Source organism: Amphiura filiformis, chromosome 2, assembly GCF_039555335.1.
Source record: "Amphiura filiformis chromosome 2, Afil_fr2py, whole genome shotgun sequence".
Lineage (NCBI taxonomy): Eukaryota > Metazoa > Echinodermata > Ophiuroidea > Amphilepidida > Amphiuridae > Amphiura > Amphiura filiformis.
This window is the reverse complement of record NC_092629.1, coordinates 36,766,895-36,785,305: the sequence shown is the minus strand read 5'-3', so window position 1 is coordinate 36,785,305 and position 18,411 is coordinate 36,766,895. Positions and strand designations below refer to the sequence as shown.

Genomic DNA, 18,411 nt, shown 5'->3' with positions numbered 1-18,411 from the left:
AATCTGCGAAAAAAATTAAAAATCACAAAAAAGAAAAGAAAAAAGAATTGTTTATTTTTTTATTTAGCGTTTTGGCAGGAATCAGGGTGTGTTTGGAAAATCGGGGTGTGTTTTTTGGCCTCCAAAATCGCGTATTCTTAGCAGCCCTATGATAGTCCATATATGCAGAGTCTGCTATCTACTGAAGATAGTCCATACAGGCAGAGTGTGCTATCTACTGAAGATAGTCCATACAGACATAATGTGCTATCTACTGAAGATGGTCCGTATAGGCAGCATGTGCTATCTACTGATGATAGTCCATACAGGCAGAGTGTGCTATCTATTGAAGATAGTCCACATAGTCAGAATGTGCTATCTACTAAAGATAGTCCATATAGGCAGCATGTGCTATCTACTGATGATAGTCCATACAGGCAGAGTGTGCTATCTACTGAAGATGGTCCATTCAAGTAGAGTGCTATCTACTGAAGATGGTCCATATAGCAGAGTGTGCTATCTACTGAAGATAGTCCATACAGGCAGAGTGTGCTATCTACTGAAGATGGTCCATTCAAGTAGAGTGCTATCTACTGAAGATGGTCCATATAGCAGAGTGTGCTATCTACTGAAGATGTTCCATATAGGCAGTATGTGCTGCTTACTGAAGGTATAGCCTATTTATTTACTATGTGCCTCCTATACTTTTATGTGTAAAGTATAGCAATAAACAGTGATAAAGGTGTGTAAGTGTTTAAAATTGTGATCAATCATTTTTGACAGTGTTCAAATATAACTCAGAGGTCATGAATTACAAGGTTTTAATCAAAAAACCCGCTGTGTTGTTAATATTGAACAAGTGCCAGTCGTATAAAAAATCACGTACATAAACCATCTATATATAGTACTTTTTGTGAGGTCTTTTATATTAGCGCCTAATTGAAGAAGAATACCTCCTCCAATTTACTATACAAGCAATGGGCAATTCCAGTTGAAACCCATACACCCCTAGGGAAGACATGACCTTAATAAATGAGTGAATGTTATTGGTCATCCAGTAGTTTCAAATAGAGTTTTGGAATTAAATCTAATACTGGAACTTACTTTTTGCAACTATTGCGTCGTTGCGTCTGGAACCACCAGACTTCATCAGGCAACTGACCCGCTGGGCTGGTCACGTGATTGATGGCTAGGTATCGACCAATGGCCCGTTCTCATGCATGAGATAAGTTAAAGCGAGTCCCCTTTCTTGTTCTCACATGGTTGCTCAATGCGTTCCCAAATGGCTTCTTTTATGCCTCTCCTATGCCATTGTTCCTCCTGATCAAGAATAACGACTTCCTCGTTCTTAATTGAGTGTCCAGTGTCCTTTAAATGGAGGTAAACAGCGGAGTTTTGCGCTTCGTTGGTACTTAGTCTCCTATGTTGACAAATACTTATCTTTAATATCTCATGCATGGGACCGGGCCATCGGGTCGATACCGAGCCGTCTATCACGTGACCATCCCAGCGGGTCAGTTGCCTGATGAAGTCCAGCCCTCGAATTAACCCACGGCACCGACGGCATATTGCCGTGGGTGCCCACCCCCATTGCCGTAATGCCCTCAAAATATGTCCTTTACCGACGGCAGTCACTTGCCGTGCCCCGAAATGAAGTTGCCGTGGGTGCCCTAGCCGGCCGGCCCTGCCCCTTCATTATAAAATCGAAAACAAGTACTGGTTAAATCCCCGCAAAATTGTGGAAAATTAAATCGAAAATCTTGAACACGATCGCTATTTTGAGCATCGTAACCCAGCTATCAATCACAGTATACACAATAGTTTGTTGTGAATTAATATTCATTACCCCTACGTAAGCTTACATATTCAGCCAATCACATCGGCTTTTATACATTATCTGGTTGCTATTCATTTACTCGATTGGTCAGAGAAATACCTTCAACGTACTATCGACCAATCAGAAACGCTGTTAGTAACTAAAGCTTCCTCGACCTCGTGACGTGAACAAAATCTGAGCGCTGGGCAAATCAATTGTTCTCTCGATTATCAAACATTGACTTCCCATTGCAAACCGATGGCGATACCCTTCCGGTATCGTCAGGGCCGTGACACTCGTATTCAATCCCTGTACAAAAATTGAAGTCACTTCGGCAGTTTGATTGACGGTTGCTAGGGAGTTTGGTACCATCGGAATGTTGATTGACAGTTTTGGGTAGTTTGGTACCCTAAATTTGTCCAAGATGGCGCCCATCGACTGCCAATTTTTCGGACCCCTTCCAGCAAAAATACAGCTTATTTAGCCAGTCTCGTCATAGGGTCCTCGAACAGAATATTTTCCTAGCATATTGAGCTAACTCCTCAGCTATTTGGTTTTTCAAGATATGATAGTAATAGAAAGATTCGACCAAATGTTCGCCGTTTTTCGCCATTTAATTTTTTTTTGAAACGATGACGTAAACATTGCATCATCTCTTCCACAGGTTATACACTCATACACGTACAGGAGGTACTATGCCATCACATGCATTATCGCGCATAGGCTGAATGACTGACTTCATTTGCGCAAACGAGTGGCTTATCCTATAGTATATTAGTACTCGAGAATCCTTGGTATCGTCTTATCATGTACATGTGAGCCCATCTCTAGATATGTTTTGCACGAAATAGTTTTTATCCCGGCGAATTTGATCAATATTATTACCAAAGTTACAGCTGTTTCATCGCTGTTTCGAGTCAGTTTTGCAGCTCAGAACTAGGGATCGCAAAATTAAACTGTTGATTTTGATTGCTTTTTATTATAAAGCAGGTTTTTAAGCAATCAGGTTAGTTTTAGTGTAAAGTTGAGAGTCGAATTTTACTTTGGTGTCGAATTCAGCTGACGGTAATGCATTTAAACGCTTTTGAAAAATTGCCTTGGTGCCCTTCTCAAATTTTCAACAGTTGCCTTGATGCCCTTTTGAAATATTACAAATTGCCGTGCTGCCTTGCCTTTTCAGTGAAAATCCACGGCAATTATCAACTTGCCCTAAAAAAGTTGCCGTGCCCCTTCAGATCCTTAATTCGAGGGCTGATGAAGTCTGGTGGTTCCAGACGCAACGTCGCAATAGTTGCAAAAAGTAAGTTCCAGTATTAGATTTAATTCCAAAACTCTTATTTGAAACTACTGGATGACTAATAACATTCACTCATTTATTAAGGTCATGTCTTCCCTAAGTAAGTTACAGTATTAGATTTAATTCCAAAACTCTACATGACCTTAATCTTCCACACAGGGAGGGTGAATGTCTACAGGAGATTAAGGTCATATCTTCCATAGAGGGTGGATGGATTTCAACTGGAATAGCCCATCAAGTACAAAACCTTCAACCCTTCAAATGAGATTTTATCTTTCACATTTTTTTTTCTTTTTATTTTTTCTCCATTTACAGATATTGATATAAATTGCCTGAAACCATCAACCGGTGACAATTAACGGACCATCTTGGAGAAATTTTATTATTTTTCTGAGAAAGAAGACTAAACTAAACATTTGATGGAGCTGGTTGAACAATGAGTATACTAAAAGTTAGTATTTTGCATGCTGTTTGTTTATTTTTTGTGTTTGTTTGTTTATCAATTCATTTTTATCTCCATGAATTTATCAGTCTCGCACGATATTTGAAAACTCGTAACCATGGAAATAAGAGAATATTCTCTTATTTCCATGTCGTAACTCAACGGATAAATTCATGTTGCATGCTCAATCCATCCAATTTTACATAAGAATAATACAAAACCAAGTTTATTTTCTAACTTAGTGTTAAAAGTATATATGTGACCCCTCGGCACAACTGAGCCCGGATGTCGCCAGTGCCACTATTGAGATATGCTCCATCGAACTTAACAATAAACAATAGGAAACAAAGGATTTATTGACTGTTTTATTGATTTTTCACTACTTAAATGTCAAGTACTATAGACATGATATACATCATTTTAAAGCTAATTCTATTTTGGTTGAATATCTCAAAAATGATGATTGGCGACATCAGGGCTCAGTTGTGCCGAGGAGTCACATATGTGACCTGCTCCCACAAAACCAGACATAAGTCACTAATTTTGAAAATTGAGTTTTTGATGTCATCATTTAGTATAGGTTTGATACCAAAATTATGTTTCTGGGACATGTGATCCTCATTCTACGGTCTGTCAATGGGAAGGGGGAAGTGACACATAAAGAAAAGGCAAATGCAAGAAAAATGGCTTTGAAGTTGTAAAATGACATGTTAAGGACTTTGTTTTTGCTCAGAAAATGCTAGATTTGGGTGCTTTATTTAGACTTAAAATAATATTTTGTTTTCAATGGTAGGTTAAAGTAAACATATTTTAAAAAGAATAAAAAAATACTAAAAAATTAAAAACAAAATCTGCAAGGTTTTTTACCCCTTTCCCAACTTTGACTTGCTGTATCTCGAAATGGCTGAGTGCGACTTATGGCGGGTTTCGTCAGAGCGGGTCACATGTATTTAAACGGAATATTGGTACTTTTTGGTGTTTTCAAGAATAGAAACACCAAATTACCCAAATATCTAGAATAGGGAAGTATGCACAGACTACTACAGACCATTGGCAACCAGTCAAAGTCCCTGTGTTTTGTATACTGAATTCTTGCATATTTATAAGGGCGGATTATTCCACCGTGCCATGTCTAACAATCACACCAGCATTGCATGCCTTTGCATAGCGATAGACCTTCGCGTTTATGTGAAAGACCTAAACATATGCGGTATGTGCATAGCAGTTTCGCCTGTCGCATTTCATGGAACAATCGGCCCACATTATCGGGTGATGTTTGGAGTTTGTCTGTTATCTCTTTTAGTCCATGGGTGTATGAATGTCAACTGGAATAACCCATTTTGGAGCAGATGACACTGAATAGATGGTTCCATTTGAAATTCACACTCCTGTGTCAACTGGAATAACCCATTTTGGAGCAGATGACACTGAGTAGGTGGATCTGTTTGAAATTCACACTCCCTGTGTCAACTGGAATAACCCATTTTGGAGCAGATGACACTGAATAGGTGGCTCCGTTTGAAATTCACACTCCCTGTGTCAACTGGAATAACCCATTTTGGAGCAGATGACACTGAATAGGTGGCTCCGTTTGAAATTCACACTCCCTGTGTCAACTGGAATAACCCATTTTGGAGCAGATGACACTGAATAGGTGGCTCCGTTTGAAATTCACACTCCCTGTGTCAACTGGAATAACCCATTTTGGAGCAGATGACACTGAATAGGTGGCTCCGTTTGAAATTCACACTCCCTGTGTTAACTGGAATAACCCATTTTGGAGCAGATGACACTGAATAGGTGGCTCCGTTTGAAATTCACACTCCCTGTGTCAACTGGAATAACCCATTTTGGAGCAGATGACACTGAGTAGGTGGCTCCGTTTGAAATCTACACCCCCTGTGTGGGAGATTAAGGTCATGTCTTCCATAGGGGGTGTATGTATTTCAGCTGGAATAGCCCAATATGCCTAGCTCATGTTCATTCAAGGTTGATTGCCTGTAATGAGCACCCTCCCAGAATGAGCAGGATTAATGAGATAATAAATCATAGGATGATGATGGGTGAGTTCACAGCAGACAAGATCCACTGTTGTCAGCATACATTTAAATGTGGCAAACCCACTTGCATTGTAAGTGTATATAACATACAGCGTGTTTCTACTGAGTAAATGGTCGCGGGTGACAAGGCCGTAGCAAGGTTGAAAAATGTGGGGCGGCCATCACAAATATGGGGCGGCCAAATTACAAATATATCCCCAAATTGAAGTAAAGATATAAATAAAAACATAACAAACTTCTCAAAAAGTGGGACAGCCATGGCATCCCCGGCCGCCCGCTTGCTACGGCCCTGGCGGGTGAATTCGAGTGAATCCCAGGTGATGCGAGGAATACATGGTAACAGCCCCAGCAGAAACAGATCAAGTGAAGAACGAATGCGCGATGATGCAAGTGAATCCGTCAACCACCTTTTGAGGTGGTTAACAGTGGTGAATATGTGGTAACATTCCCAGTAGAAATAGTTCGGATGACAATTTTGCGGGTGACACTGGAAGTTAGCCTACTACAATACTGTCGCGAGCATTCACAATCTGACCTAGAAGGTCACAAAACTATTTTCTGGACTTACGCCTTTCCTATTAAATATGTGAGTAGTGAATTGTTACCCTGTATTTACAGCGCAGCAGAAACAACCCAATGAAGGTGAGAGGATTAAAATGCGGGCGAAGGTGAAAGCGCAGTAATGCGAGGTACTCAATATAAACACACTGCTATAGGCGCTTGTCAGTGCGATAGCCAGGACTTTTTCAGGCAGGGCAAGGCAACTTTTTGCTTCAGAGGGCAAAATTTGATTAAAACGGTCAAAATTGAGCTAAACAGTACAGAAAGGCCTAAAAATCTTAAATATCAGGGCGGCTAACATCCGCAAGACAGGTGGGGAAGCTCAGCCCCCCCCTCTTAGCTATTCCCTGTGCTGTCATCATCTATGTGCTGCAGAAGTCCATGTTGATCTGGATTAAAGAAATTTGCATTGATGTGGACCTGAGCTCCTGTATAGAACCACCCAATGTCCATTAGCAATGTTTCAATTGTGATCCCATATTTCTGTTTTATGGCTGTAATGACTTAATTGAAATGTCTTTGATACCAAAGATCTTTGTTCATACTGAGTGTGTCTTTTTCATGTGGTTAACATGCAGGCTTTTAATAATCACAGCAGGGTTGCTTGATTTAAATCACATTGATTTATTTTGTGATTTAAATTGCAATCACATGATTTAAATCAACTTTTTCATTTTTTACCATTTTTTGATAAATGTAAGTTAATTTCTTTCTTAATTTGACTGTTTAAATTCATTCCTAATGCTTCTACTTCTTTTGGATAAAATTAAAATATCTCTATGTCTTTTTGCTAAAAATTCATCTTCAAGGTGCAGAATTCAACAGGTTTTTCCCCATGATTTTACCAAATTTTTTCTTTGAAATTTTCACATGTAAAAACATGTTTAGATTTTTTCTAAATATCTGATAGGATTGTACTAGCATTCCACTGGTCTCATTTGATTCTATGCGAAAAAGGCATGGTTGAACTATGGTCAACCATGGTTCAACCATGGGTTTTGACCATGGTCAAACCATGGTCAACCATGCTTTTGAAAAATGGCACCACGACCAGAGACCATGGTCAACCATGGTTAAAACTTAGCATGTTTGACCATGGTTGAACCATTGTCAACCATAGTTCAACAACCAGGGTTTTGACCATGGTCAACCATGTTTTTGACCATGTTTTTGACCATGGTCAACCATGGTCAACCATGTTTTTGAAAAATGGCACCACGGCCAGAGACCATGGTCAACCATGGTCTATCTAAAGTGACCATGGTCAACCATGGTCAAAAATTTGCATGTTTGACCATGGTTAAGAAACAATAGCAATCAAGGAAGAAACAATAGAAAGAAACAATAGCAATCAAGCTTAAACTTTAAATTAGCACCCGATAGAAGGCAGGGCCTGAAGAATGAGGGAAATTATGGGGTAAATATTTAACGGAATAAACTGCATAATCATATTATTTAGATTTATTCCGTTAAAAATCTTATTTTAACTTATCAAATTACTAGTTTTTATATTCTATGGTGTCAAATATTTATTCACAACGTTGTAAATACGCATTAAATACGATTAATAACAACAGAGGGCGCTTTTTCTCATTCACTACCCAGAGTCAACCATGGTCAGGTGAGGTGATGACCATGGCTGACAATGCTCAGCCATGCTAAAGCATGGTCGACCATGGTATACTTAAAAGTGACCATGGTCAACCATGGTCAGGTGAGGTGATGACCATGGCTGACCATGCTCAGCCATGCTAAAGCATGGTTGACCATGGTATACTTGAAGTAACCATGTCAACCTTGGTCAGGTGAGGTGATGACCATGGCTGACCATGCTCACACATGCTAAGGCATGGTTGACCATGGTATACTTGAAGTGACCATGGTCAGGTGAGGTGATGACCATGGCTGACCATGCTCACCCATGCTAAAGCATGATTGACCATGGTATACTTGAAGTGACCATGGTCAACCATGGTCAAGTGAGGTGATGAACATGGCTGACCATGCTCACCCATGATAAAGCATGGTTGACCATGGTATACTTAAAAGTGACCATGGTCAACCATGGTCAAGTGAGGTGAAGACCATGGCTGACCATGCTCGGCCATGCTAAAGCATGGTCGACCATGGTATACCATGGTGACCATGGTCAAGCCACCATGGCTGATCATCGCTGACCATAGTTAACCATGGTCAACCATGTTTTGACCATGGTTGACCATGCTAGCACGGTTGACATTTACCTATAATAGCGGTTCTTGGAATTTAAAAAATTGATTTAAATAAAATAAAAATCCGATGTAAATAAAAAAATCTGATTTAAATCAAAATAATTCCTATTTCTTTTATTTAAAAATAAATCTGCAACCCTGAATCACTGCCTTTCTTACAGTGGTGTCCCCTGATTGGTTAATTACATGATATAATAACTTGAGTAACCAATCAAATAAGAGCTTAATTAGATCTCTTAGCAATTTTAAGCTTGATCAACGTCTGGGCGTTGTGCCTGTGAGTAGCGCACTATAAATCAAAGCGCTTTTTTTTTCTTTTTTTTTTTCGTACCACATCTCTGATTGGCCCAATACATGCTTTACGCCACTTAATAACCAATCAAAATAGTTTTTAGAGGCTGATAATGTCAGACTATTTTAGCACAAAATGAATATATGAACTATGCTATTCGATGTGCCTTTTTGCTGGCAAAATTTGCAATAACCTAATTTGACCCAAAACGCTGGGTTTTTGTGCTAAAAAGGGTGATGAATCTAATTATTGCTTTATTTTTCTTAATGGATTTTTAGGGGGGACTTCCCTGATGCAAACATTTAGGGGGGGACAGATCTGTTTACAAAATAACATTTGCCAAGGTCATAGATATCATACTCATTTATGCAGTGAGTGGGATGGCAAGAGCCCGGGGGAAAGAGTCATATTTTTCCAGTTTTAAGACAATTTACTAAAAAAACTGCAGTGTATTTATATGAATACATTGATCTTATAGGAAATGAGTCAAGAAAGCCAATAATATCATTTATATTTCTGTAGCCTAGGTCTTGCAGTTTTGGGCATTTTACCCCTCCTAAGAAAATGCATGCATATGGGGCGGTGGAAATGACACCCTGGAATAAATATGCTTCTTATCATCAGATCATCCCCCCACTATAATGAGTTCCAATGTCTTCCTGAGACTGACATTTTCTAAATGAATTTTTGGTTGTGTACTTTTTGCCTGGTTTTGTATAAGTGCAAGTTTAGCATGTTCAAGGTTTTTCCTATGTAAAGTGCTTTGATCTGGTTGGATAAGAAATATCAAATAAACATGTAATAGACATGTATGTATTTAGCCTTGGGATCTCCTTTATAGAACCTCGTACCATTTCTCTTGTATTTGTCTCAATATTTGAGTGCAAACACCGCTCGGTGACTTACTCTCCCCTGTCCCACCTAAACTTAAAGTATGTGTTGCATACATGCAAATACAATGCCACTGTAGATTTGTGATAGAGATTTCATAATCATACTGTTAAATCCTACTATACATATATTCCTGATTTTTACCGAGTTGAATGCCAGAGGGACAACGTCTACCCTACGCAACAGTACGATATTCCAAGGGACCGATGATCATGAATATTTACGCTAGGGTGGCATACAACTTTCTTGAACTCACTGGACTGTCTGTTTGTGATGCGCCGTGCCTTGATAGCAGACACTTGCAAGCGTTGTCTACGTGACCACTAATGCTAATAGCTTGCCACTGTGGATTTGAAAGCAGGGATTTCATATGGAAATCATACCAAACAAAAGTGGCTATTCCAGTTGAAATCCATACACCCTATGGAAGACATGACCTTAATCTTCCACACAGGTGGTATGAATATCAAATGGGGGGGGGGGGTACATAAATAGGTGACTCCATTTGAAATCTACACCCCCTGTGTGGGAGATTTAAGGTCATGTCTTACATAGGGTGTATTGATTTCAACTGGAATATCCCATTTTGGTATCAAGAATTGTGGCCCAAAACGTGATAAAGACCATGTGCTGCCCTATGATAGTTTTGTTTTTCCTGCACACAAAATTATTTTTACACTTAAGGGATCAGATAGCGACGTTTGCACAGTATTTATTTTGTGGGACCTGAGAGCACATCAGACACACCAATTGCATTCTGAATATGAGGAATATCCTTCTGTATGATATTAAATAATTTTCATTTTTTGAAAAAGACAGGTCTTGGGGGATGTATATCTTCACTTAATACGAAAGGTCAAAATTATCAAATGCTGGTCGGCATTTCCTCCCAGCTACATGTATCACTTCATGAATGAGTTTATCTTTCTGACTTTGGTGACAAAAGTTTCGCCAATTTCATTAGCAAGTGTGTCAGCGAATTAAGGGGAGAACAGAAAGAGACACAAAACTCTTAAGGGGTACTACACCCCTCGATAAATTTGGGTCTATTTTTGCATTTTTCTCAAAAACTAATAATACCATGGTAACAAAAGTTATGTATATTATAGGGGCAAGGAATCCAATTACTACACTGGAATTTCAGTGACACAAGGCAAGCGGTACATTATTTATGATAAGAAAAGAGGTACCGCTAGAATGTACCTCATTTCCTATCATATATACTGATGAACCGCTTGTCTTGAGTCACTGAAATTTCAGTGTAGTAAATGGATTCCTTGCCCCAATAATATGCATAACTTTTGTTACCAGTGTGTTATTATTTTTGAGAAAAATGCAAAAATAGTCACAATTTACCACAGGGTGTAGTACCCCTTAAAGATCTGATAAAATCAAGTCAATTTGTCTCCAATTATTGATATATTAACATTTTTGTTAACATGTTAATTTTATATAATATAGAGTTCACTTTTGAAGTTGTTGACCTGCGTGTGCAGTACTGTGCACAAATTGCATTAGCAATATGTATTATTGAATTATAGGGAGAACAAAAAGAGATATAGAAACTGAAGATTGAAAGACCATTGTGTCTGCCAACTGATTTTTCTCCCAATTATTAATAATTTAATTTACATTTCGTTGTTATTGTTCACTTTTGATGCCTTTTTGTGAGGCAGCAACATTTTCATTAGCAAGAGGTGCCAGCTTGTGTGTGTGTGTGCATGGAAAATTAGTTTTAAAATACATCTTCATCGTAGAACTTTCCCACACATGTATTACTATATAGGAAAATTAGTTAATACATGTTCACACCGCGTACATGTGGCATATATACAGCTAAGGACACAGACAAGAATGTGTGTTATTGCACAAATGTGATTGGTCAGTGATGAAAATGTTGCAGCTGTGCCATACGCCCTCGCGTTGCTGCCCGTGAAATTGCTAGCGTACCAAGAGTTCCACAATGAACACAAAATTAGCAATTTTCCTATAGGATCTCAAGCATTCTCACATCTCAGTACAAAGTTCTTTAACCCCAATAGGCTTACACATGCATAGAATGACCTTTGAGGGCTGGGTACAAAAACTCATACTCCATAACTTGATGTCAAATTTTGAGCTATATTTGTTGAAGGGAGGTTGAACTTTCCCTCCAAAGATGAGATCATTGTGGACCATTACTGTCACTGCCCCACCACAACCGGTTTGACAGAGGAGTTTGGATATCCGGATTGTTTGACCAGTTTATACGATTGTTGAAAATCCTGACTTTTAAAAGAGTACAAAGGTGAAAAAACGTAAAAGAAAAATTTGAAAGGCTCATTTTGACATTTCTGTGATTTCTTATATGCATTTTGAAGCTATTGGAGAAAGTTAAATTTTGACCCATGTACAGCCAAAAATGTGTCATTTAGCCTAAAAATGAGGTTTTTGTAGAATAACTCAATAACAATAGGTCATAGATAGTACAAACTATATATTTTTTTATCCTTGTCATCAGACGAGTAATTTGATATATATTTCAACAAGATCAAAGCATTTTGAGTTTTTTACCCGTGTGGTGACCTTCGTGATCTCTAGGGGAAAACTTACCATACAATTTGAGTCCACTACACCCTAGCAGTAATCTAGAGGGTCTATCCTAGCACCTCATGGTATTAAACATTGGTTGACATGGGTGTTGAACTCAATCCTAATCTAAGGCCTGTATCATGAGATTTAGCTCCTAGGACGTGTTCTCACTACAGACATGGGGTCTCGTACCTAGGTCCGAGTCCACATACAAGTGGACATTGATTTCGCGTTCTCACTAACACCAACATGCTGATGTAGGATCGACTCCACGTACCCGGATGTTATAATATCAAGCACTTCAATGCATGACCATGACGTCACAAATTCTGTTGCAATGCATGTTTTGAGCCGAACTCACAGCACAAATCAAACTTTACTAGCTTTTACTATATAGACTATCAATTTTGAAAGATCATGTTTTGTTTCCTGGCCCCCTGATATATTTCTTCAATCTATGGATGTGAGGCTGATGTGTTATTTTGTGATGTACTGTATTTGGAAAGGTCTGAAATAAACAGCTCTAAAAACTGTTATTTTATATTAGGCCTATACGTGTAAAATGAGAGAAATTATACATCGGGTTGTATTTCGGATTTTGGTCAAGCACGCCGATTCACATGCAACACAACCTTAAATCACCATCAAAAATACTATTTTTGATTGGTAATTTTAACTCAGTCTAGCAAAATGTACACCTCAAAAACGAATATTAAACCTGAATATCCTTTTGTACTATCCTGTTAAAAGCCCAATGTCGTTTTGTTTAATTCTGAAACTGGATAAAATCGGGGATAAAATATGTATCTTGCCGCGATGCCGTTGTTTTCACACTGCACGAGCTCATCAAACTATGGCAAGCATCTCAAACGAATATCTGTGTATAGCCACTTTCCCTCGACTTTTCCGCATAAAAAATAAATGTTGTAAATTACATGAAGTAAAGCCGGTTATAAATTTGTACTAAAATACCAGCTATGAATTTTTAAGTTGAAGTTTAATGTTTAAATTTTATCATGGAAAATTATATAATGTAGACATGTACATGTATATTGTATAGGCCTATAGAACAACAACGGCCATAAAGGTTGTGCATACATTATTTCCGGTATAAGTGGATCGAGTCCACTTGTAAACGCGTTCTCACTATGCTGTTTGATACCACGTCCTAGGTACGAGACTACCTCAATGAGGTGGTCTCGATGCTACATCCTGGATGTAGGATCGAGACCACTTATTTCGCGTTCTCACTATGCTTGGAAGTGGACTCGATGTAGGATCGAGTCCACGTCCTGGTATCAAACAGGCATAGTGAGAACGCGCCCCTAGACTATAAATTTTGGAACCCAAATGTATGTCGACACACTGTCGACGTTGAGATCAAAAAACGGTGCTGACACCAGCCCTAACAAGAATGTTTGTGAATTATATTCATTTCAGAAACTACTTTTACCATAAATTGCCAGGCAAAATATCATCTCCCTGTTTAAAAAAAACCAAAGCATATATACACAGAGGCTTGGATTTTAAACATGACCCAATTTCCATGTTAGAATATCTGACATGAATATGACTCTGTCGAAATTGGGTTCCAATTTTTCTTGTATTTTTTCAATCAAATTTGTGATTTGTTTTCTTAAGGATATATTTATGAAATGCCATACCGAGGTAAAGTTTCAAGCTTGCAAAATTGCAATCACATTGTTTGTTCCTTCTTTTGTGCATTATATTGTTTCTGTTCTATATAGTTTTTAAGGTGGTACTACACCCTCTGATAAATTTTGTGACTAATTTTGCAATTGGGTTCCAATTTTTCTTGTATTTTTTCAATCAAATTTGTGATTTGTTTTCTTAGGATATATTTATGAAATCCCATACCGAGGTAAAGTTTCAAGCTTGCAAAATTGCAATCACATTGATTGTTCCTTCTTTTGTGCATTATATTATTTCTGTTCTATATAGTTTTTAAGGTGGTACTAGTACTACACCCCCTGATAAATTGTGTGACTAATTTTACATTTTTCTCAAAAAATAACTATGCACTGGTAACAAAAGTTATGTATATTATAGGGGCAAGGGCATCCAATTACTTTACTGAAATTTCAGTGATTCAAGACACGTGGTTCATTATATATGGTAAGAAACAAGGTACAATATTAATTCTAGCAGTACCTCTTTTCTTATCATAAATAACGTACCACTTGTCTTGAGTCACAGAAATTCCAGTGTAGTAATTGTATTCCTTGCCCATATAATATACGTAACTTTAGTTACCAGTGTGTTATTACCTCATTTGCTCGCAAATGTAGCTATAGGTGTAGTCCATATTTCTGTATGTTTTTTACTTTCTCTTGCTACATCGTTTGACCAATGGAGCTGCTAATTTGAGGGAGCAATCTTTGCATGATCGTTCATGATTGTTACTTAATTAGCTAGGAAAATTCGGACGGAAAGTGTGATTTTTGGAGCATTTTCTTACGAAAATTTTTACCAGATTTCATAGAATAGTCTCCTTTACAGACTGTTTGTGGTGCTGATCATATTACAAACACTGTTCTAACTCCTTGATCTGGCGATTTTGTAAAAGAGATGTTGAATTTTAATTGTTTCAGTGCGGCTTCAATGTTTGCTTTTCAGTGTTGCTTGCCATACATTTTGCAAGTCCATAGATATTGCACCAAGGCTAACTACTAACTCAATGGTGCTGCTATGTGCTAATAATGTGTAATTTTTCCAATTGGGAGGTTTTTGGGGGACCAGTAAACAACTATAAAGGCTTAGCAGTCATAAAATTCTGAGCAAATAAACTGAGAGCTAATTAAATACACTTAATTAGATCAGCAAACATGTTGTGAAAGTAATTATATCGAGAAGGTCGTATCTGCAATAGCTACCCTATACATAATCTTAATAAAAATTCCCTTTAAAAGGGAAGGCCAGCGTCAATGCAGAAGAGGTCTTGTAAATAGTTTGGGTCACCGTGAAAGGCATTTTTAGGATCACGCTTACATCCATGTTACATGACAGTTCACCAAACCATCAATGGTGAGAACATGCACACTGAAACAGCAAAACACATTAACTCCTATAACTCCTGTCAACTCTTTAATTCATTACTCCAAATTGTTCTGTATTTTTGTCTTTACTGCTTTTTACCCATGCTTATTATAAAAATCAAGAAATACACTGCAGTTGTTAGTTAATTAGCTATGTTAACTCAACTTACATGCACATTTTATTTTAAAATAATTTTATATTATTTACAATGTATAGTTTACTATAAAGTAGATAGTGGCAAGCACATGATAAAGGACTGATCATTCACTACAATCTTCACTTTTAAACTGTATTTTTTGAATGTGTTGATTGTTAGTCCGAAACTCCTGCAAAGCTATGGACATGGCATCTTACCTACTCCATTCTGTAGTCTGCATTGTGTGTTTTCTCAGTCTTCAATCATTTTGTTGAATGTAATTTTATGAATCAAATAAAAAGATAGAAATTGGCCTCACTTTAGTTGTGTGTCATTTTACAGTATTTATCATTTATAAAGTAAAGTAATTTATTTATTTTCTATAAGTGCATGTCAAAATATGGGATATATTGTTCAATATTATAGCTAGCCCCTAAAAACTTTATTTTCAATCGGATTTTTCATGTTGAAAAGACAAAACTGATGTTAAAGATAGCAATAATATCATCAATAACATTTTGAGTCAATTTTATCCATAAAACGATACAGGATAGGATAGATAATTACTTTGACTTCAATGTGGTCCATATAATGAAGATTTTGATTCCAACTTATCAATTATGCACTCACAGGCAACCAAACATCATGCTATGCTCAGTAGTCCACTGATATGATATGACCTCGTGATCATTCCCCGCTTTGACCATGTCATTTTTTTGATATGCTGATTGCTGAACAAGTTTATGTTTATATGTGTAGGCCTAACCTATGATAACTTTTTAAGTCATAATTAATTCAAACATAACTTTGGCAATACTCAATCGTTTTAGATTCGTTGAAGCGGCAAAACATACTTTCTTTTCCTTGCAAATCGAATTAGCAGACATCAAAAACATTTCCACCACGAGAAGTAAAAAAATAATTCATACCAATAGAAGAAGGCTATAATCTTAGCTAATCTTTAGTGTACACAAACCCCATCTCAGAATTAGGTACCAGCGCCCTATGCGCTGGCGAAAATAAAGCACTTGACAGTTATTGCATAAACCCTACCCTAGATGTGTTTTCGCCAGCCCATCGGGCTGGTACCTGTTTCTGGGATGGGGTCAGTTTGCTCAAGAGATTAATTTTTATTGGTATTGGAATGACTTTTTGTTAAAACTTTTTGTGGTTGAATTTTTTTTTAAATATTTTAATTCGATGTGTAAGGAAAAGTAAGTATGTTTTGCCGTTCAATGAATGAAAACAGTGAGTATTACCAAAGTTATGTTTGAATTAATATGACTTTAAAAGTTTTAGGTATAGGCCTAAAATGTAACAATAATAGTTAATATACAGCATCATATGGTCAGCAGAAGAAAAGTTTGTCATTTCAGTGTCTTTGACCCGGGGTCCTTGACCACTGAACAGTGTGATATCATGTTGATAACAGATCTAAGAATCAAAATCTTCATCATATGGACCATATTGATGTCAAAGTAATTATCTATCCTATCCTGTGTCGTTTTATGGTTAAAAATGACTCAAAATGCTGTTGATGAAATAGTTGCTATCATGAACATCAGTTTTGCCTTTTCAACGGGAAAAATCCGATGCAAAATAAAGTTTTTAGGGCTTAGCTATAATATGGGCATAATTTATGCATGTAGGCCTATAGTATTGAACAATGTACCCATTTGACATGCACTTATAGATAAATAAATTGTCTTACTTTATTAATTTAATAACTTCTATGTTATAAATAAAATGACACATAACGTAAGTGAAGCTACTTTCTATCTTTTTTATTTGATTCATAAACTTACAGTCAAAACACACAAGAGTGAAGATTGCAGTGAGTAATCAGTCCTTTATAAATGTTCTTGCCACCATCTATCATATAGTAAACTATACATTGCTAATTAATATCAAATTATTTTAAAATAAAAATGTACATGTAAGGTGAGTTTATATTATGTTATATGGCGAATTTAAGGAGTATTTCGTGATCCTAGCATCCTCTTTTTATGACATTTTTCAGTAGATATCCACAAAAAAAGCTTATTCTAAAAATTTCAGATTTTGCCTCTACGAGTTATGCATGGTTATGTGTACACAATGTGTTGCAATTTTGTTCTGGTATACCAGAACGAAATTCAAATTTCACGATTACTTTGCTAACTAATTAATCTGCAAGAAATATTTTGTACATAAACATTATGTAGCCAGAGGTTTCCAGTGATATAAAAATCTCAACTTTTTTGAGAAAAGTTAGGGATGATGCTGTGGATCACGAAATGCCCTTTTAACTAAAACCTGCAGTCAGTGCAGTGTAGTATTTGTGACGTGGTATATCGAAAGCAGACACTTTTGGGCAGGATCGTAAATGAAGAAATAGCCAAAAATCGGTCCTGAGTGATTTTTCACGATTTGGGTTTATGATGTTATTAATGTTTAAAATATTGTCTGATCGTTTCAGACCGAATATAACTGGCATGTTGTATTTTTGAGACATTTTTCAAGGTAATTCCTACTCTCAACATTGTCAATAATATTTTTAAAGGCAGCTTATCTATTATTAATATTAAAGGCCCATTCAGTGATTTGCTCATCCGGACGATCGTAAAAATCATCAAAATTTTGGTACCGTACCTTTGTTATTACATAGATGTGCTAAGTCTGCGAATGGTTCAGCCAAAAGCCGTGTAGGCCTATTTAAGACAAAATAAGACATTTTACACGAATCTGTATTTTTAGATACTGACAGTATCTAAAATTAGCTAAAGTATTTGAATGGCGGGGCTTGAACTTCGTCCAGTACTGCTGTTTTCTTCATTTTTGCCAAATTTGGCATTTCAAAAATACCAAATGACAATTTGAATGACTTAGGCCTATCCTTCTCTTTTAAGCAATTTATAAACAATTTTAATTTTTTACTCTTGCACTGGGATCACTGAATGGGTCTTTAAGAAATGTGGCGTATCATGTCAAAAACAGACATCTTTTGGACAGCTTATAAATTTGGAGGCTTTCACATAAAGAGCTATTTTGCTCCACAACGCCGTTTTCCCCAATAAAATCGGACATTCCTAAGCGAAG

General features: G+C 37.1%; 1 protein-coding gene across 2 annotated transcripts in view; it reads left to right on the top strand.

The window, feature by feature from the left end:
• LOC140146161 (cell adhesion molecule DSCAM-like) overlaps positions 1-18,411 on the top strand; it is a 199,892-nt gene that overhangs the window by 50,910 nt on the left and 130,571 nt on the right. For both annotated transcript variants that reach the window (XM_072167922.1, XM_072167921.1), the window contains one exon: positions 3,408-3,543. The gene's annotated coding sequence lies outside the window, so the exon portion shown is untranslated. The remainder of the gene's footprint in view (positions 1-3,407; positions 3,544-18,411) is intronic.